This window comes from Nicotiana tomentosiformis, chromosome 3 (assembly GCF_000390325.3).
Source record: "Nicotiana tomentosiformis chromosome 3, ASM39032v3, whole genome shotgun sequence".
In the NCBI taxonomy this organism is placed as follows: domain Eukaryota; kingdom Viridiplantae; phylum Streptophyta; class Magnoliopsida; order Solanales; family Solanaceae; genus Nicotiana; species Nicotiana tomentosiformis.
Window position 1 is genome coordinate 19,213,877 of NC_090814.1, and position 5,506 is coordinate 19,219,382.

Below are 5,506 nucleotides of genomic sequence, written 5' to 3' on the forward strand. Positions count from 1 at the left end.
CAACGACCTAGACACATGTCGACTAACAGTAGTGACACCTTTAGGGACCGAAAAATAAATAACAGGGACTCAAATGATAATAACTAAACTTAGGACCCAAGAGCATAAAATACGGGAAGCTGCTTCTTGCCCCAAATGTTACAGAGTGGCAGATGAGCTAGGCAATGAAGAGAGGGAGAGGGAGAGGGAGAGAGAGAGTTAGGGATTTTAAAACAAAATCCCAATCAGTCACGTTTTTGGGGGAAAATATATTAACACGGAAAAACGACGTCATTTCATTTTGTTTAAAATTTTAAAAAAATTGATGTGAAACGGGTAAGATTGCATTTAACAAGAATTTAACCCACGACCTTCTATAAGATATGAACCCCCTTAACCACTTAGCCACGCTCTTTTGGCTTGTGTCAATGGTGTTCATATATATATATATATATATATATATATATATATATATATATACACATACATAAATAAAATAAAAATTTACCCCTATATAAATCGTGCAATTTTCCGACGAAGGGGAATGAACCCTCTTTCATCCCCTAAATCCGCCCCTGGTTCCAAGTGTGGGCAATTCATCCCGTCCAATAGAACCCTACAATTATCAACATATGTAAGAATGGTGCAGTTTTTGAGTTTGAGTAAATTTGATCTATCAATATCTTTGGATCAGTTTCTACGATGAGTGGAAACAGATATTTTGTATAGGCCAATTCAATACCTTTAAAAAGAGCATTCAGTTCTCCATTCGGTTTCATAAAAACATTGCAAAAGAAAATTATCAATGTTATAAATAAAGACTGTAAATTAAAGACAAGTATAGATAGAAACTGATATATTATTCAACTTTCAAACTTATGTTCATAATGAACTGAAAACTCTTCTATTTATAGAAGAAAGGAAGCAGTTGCGAGGCTTTTCAGGAAACAGCTGCAAGGCTTTTCTTTAGTTGCTTGTAAGTTGTCTGCATGAGCTGCTTGGAACCTGCATGTTTAATAAGAAGCTGCTGCAAATTATTTCATTGAGTTGCTTGCAACCTGCCTGCATCAACTGCTTGTAAGCTGTCTGCATGAGCTGTTTGCAACCTACCTGTTTAATAAGAAGTTGCTGCAAATTATTTCATTGAGTTGCTTGCAACCTGCCTGCATCAGCTGCTTGTAGATAAACTTCAACAGAGTACTAAATGGATAATCTTCTTCAGGAAGATTATCTATAGCGGAGTAATGAATGGACATCCACAATATAATATTTTCATAACACTCCCCCTTGGATGTTCATTAAAAGATAATGTGCCTCGTTAAAAACTTACTAAGAAAAACCCAGTGGAAAAAATCCTAGTGAAGGAAAAAGAGTATACATATTTAGTAATACGCATTTTTAGATGCCTCATTAAAAACCTTACAAGAAAAACCCTATGGGAAAAAGCTTAGTATGGAAAAAAGAGTACATCGCGTATTTCACTCCCCCTGATTATTTCACTCCCCCTGATGAAAACCTTCTTTTTAATATTTGAGTCTCCGCATTTCAATCTTGTATACCATCTTCTCAAAAGTTAAATTTGGCAACGATTTAGTGAACAAATCTGTTGGATTGTCACTTGAACGGATTTGTTACACATCGATGTCACCATTTTTCTGAAGATCATGTGTGTAGAATAATTTTGGTGAAATGTGCTTCGCTCTATCTCCTTTTATAAATCCTCCATTTAATTGGGCTATGCATGCAGCATTGTCTTTGTATAAAATTGTGGATCTTTTATCACATTCCAAACCACATTTTTCTTGAATAAAATAAATCACTGATCTCAACCATACGCATTCCCTACTTGCTTCATGAATAACTATTATCTCAGCATGATTTGAATAAGTAGCAACAATTGATTGCTTTGTGGAGCGCCATGATATGACAATACCTCCACATGTAAATACGTACCCGGTTTGAGATCGAGCTTTATGGGGATCAGATAAATAACCTGCATCTGTATAACTAACAAGATCTGCACTACCTTTGTTAGCATAAAACAAACTCATGTCAAGAGTTCCCTTTAAATATTGCAAAATATGCTTAATCCCATTCCAATATCTCCGTGTAGGAGAAGAGCTATATCTTGCTAGTAAATTAACAGAAAATGCTATGTCAGGCCTTGTAGCATTAGCAAGATACATAAGTGCACCAATTGTACTGAGGTAGGGTGTTTCAGGACCAAGGAGTTCCTCATCCTCTTTTGGAGGTCGGAACAGGTCCTTGTTCACTTCAAGTGATCAAACAACCATTGGTATACTCAATGGGTGCGCTTTGTCCATGTAAAAGCACTTTAAGACCCTTTCTGTATAAGCAGATTGATGCATAAAGATCCCGTCTGCTAAATATTCAATTTGTAGTCCAAGACAAAGCTTTGTCTTTCCATGATCTTTCATCTCAAATTCTTTTTTAAGATATTCAATTGCCTTTTGGAGCTCTTCTGGAGTTCCAACAAGATTTATATCATCAACATAAATAGCAAGTATAACAAATTCTGATGTCATTTTCTTTATAAAAATACATGGATAAATAACATCAATTTATGTAACCTTCTTTCAACAAATATTCACTAAGGCGATTATACCACATGCGCCCAGATTACTTTAAACCGTACAAAGATCTTTGTAATCTGATTGAATACATTTCCCGAGATTTTGAATTTGCTTCAGGCATTTTAAGTCCTTCATGGATTTTCATGTAAATCTCATTATCAAGTGACCCGTACAGATAAGTTGTAACCACATCCATCATATGTATTTCAAGCCTTTCACGTAAGGCTAAACTGGATAGATATCGGAATGTTATGGCATCCATGATGGGTAAATATGTCTTTTCATAATCGACTCCAGGTCGTTGTGAGATTCCTTGTGCGATAAGGCGAGCCTTGTATCTTTCAACTTCAGTTTTGTCATTCCTTTTTCGCACAAAAACCCATTTATGACCAACTGGTTTTATACCATCAAGTGTTTGGACTACTGGTCCAAAGACCTCTCTTTTAGCAAGTGCGTTCAATTCTGATTGAATTGCCCCTTGCCATTTTGGCCAATCAGATCTTTGTCGATATTCTTCGACAGATCGGGGTTCAAAATCCTCACTATCTTGCATAATGTTAAGCGCAACATTATAAGCAAAAATATTATCCACCACTATTTCAGATCGATTTAAATTAATCCCATCACCAGTAGAACTTATTAAAAGTTCCTTGCTCACTTGAGTCTCGGGTTCAGTGATTTCTTCAGGAATCTCAGAACTAATCAGATCTTGGGTCTCTTAAGGAGATCCATTTATAGTATTGTTTTGATCATTTGTCGATTTTCTTTTTCGAGGATTTCGATCCTTAGAACCCAAAGGCCTACCACGCTTCAGGCGTGCTTTAGGTTCACTAGTTCTCATGCTAGTAGATGGTCCTGCTGGGACATCAATCCGTATAGGTACATTCTCTGCAGGGATATGTGACTGAGTTATCCTTTTCAAATCAGTAAACGCGTCTGGCATTTGATTTGCTATATTTTGTAAATGGATGATATTTTGGACCTCCTGATTACATATAGGGGTACGTGGATCAAAATGAGATAATGATAAAACTTTCCACACAATTTCTCTTTTGATTTACTTTATATCTCCCCTTAATTGTGAAAAATTTGTTTCATCAAACCGACAATCTGCAAATCGAGCAGTAAATAAATCCCATGTCAATGGTTCAAGATAACGAATAATAGAGGGTGATTAAAACTCAATATATATTCCTAACCTTCTATGTGGGCCCATCTTACTGCGTTGTGGTAGTGCTACTGGCACATATACAACACATCCAAAAATTCGTAAATGGGAAATATCTGGTTCATGACCAAAAATAAATTGTGACGGAGAATATTTATTATAATGTGTCGGTCTGAGACGGATAAGTGATGCTGCATGCAAGATAGCATGGCCCTAAATAGTAGTGGACAATTTTGTTTTCATAAGTAGTGGTCTTGCTATCAATTGCAGGCGTTTAATAAATGAATCTGCAAGGCCATTTTGAGTATGAACATAAGCTACAGGATGTTCAACTTTTATCCCAACTAATACACAGTAATTATCAAAAGCTTGACATGAGAATTCTCCAGCATTATCAAGGCGAATAGCCTTTATAGGATAATCTGGGAATTTCACCCTTAATCGAATTATTTGGGCTAATAGCTTTGCAAATGCCAGGTTATGAAATGATAGTAGGCACACATGAGACCATCTTGAAGATGCATCTATTAGGATCATAAAATAACTAAACAGCCCACTTGGTGGGTGAATAAGTCCACATATATCACCATGTATACGTTCTAAACAGGCAGGGGATTCAATGCCAACCTTCATTGGTGATGGCCTAGTGATCATTTTGCCTTGATAACAAGCATCACAATAAAATTTATTATTTGTAAGAATCTTCAGGTTCTTTAATGGATGCCCACTCGAATTTTCAGTAATTTGTCTCATCATTATTGATCCAGGATGGCCTAAACGGCCATGCCAAAGCACAAAAATATTTGAATCAGTAAACTTCTAGTTTACGATAGAGTGTGCTTCAACTGTACTAATCTTTGAATAGTATAACCCAGAAGATAAAGTTGGTAACTTTTCTACAATGCACTTCTGGCCAGAAACATTCTTTGTAATACAAAGATATTCCATATTTATTTCATTTGTCGTCTCAACATGATACCCATTTCGGCGGATATCTATAAAATTCAACAAGTTTCTTCGGGACTTGGAGGAGAATAATGCATTGTCTATTATAAGTTTTGTTCCCTTAGACAGAAATATAATGGCTCTTCCAGAACCTTCAATCAAACTTATATTACCAGAAATTATTGAAATATTTGCTTTTTCCTTATGCAAATAAGAAAAGTATTTATGATCCTTGAATATGACATGAGTTGTTCCACTATCAAATACACAAATATATTCATGATTGGTATTTGATCCAAACATAACTTGAGGATTATCCATATTATTCAAAATGACATAAATAAAATATGTTATAGTAAACATCATTATCAAAGCATAACTTTTATTTATGTACAACAATTACATAACCATACTATCTATTACGAACAACCAAAATTAAAATATTTACATTTCTACACATTCACCATCGATCATATGACTTGTTTCTCCTTCTGGGAGTGCAAAGTAATCAGCTACATCCAAATGCATGAAGTCTAAATTATCTTCAGAAATAAAATTTGCTTCAGCATTTTTCTCTGCCTTCTTCAGGGAGGCTTGATAAAGCTCAACTAGGTGCTTTGGCGTACGACGGTTGCGTGACCAGTGCCCTTTTCCTCCACATCTATAGCATGTATTTTCTGGCTTTGCTGCTTACACCGCTTCATGCTTTTGTTCATTCCTTTTCCGCTGCTGGTGGTGAGGAGGGTTCTTTGGTGCATTATTATTACCATGATTAGAGTTTCTTTCCTGACCACGGCCATGACCATGATTGGGGCAACAA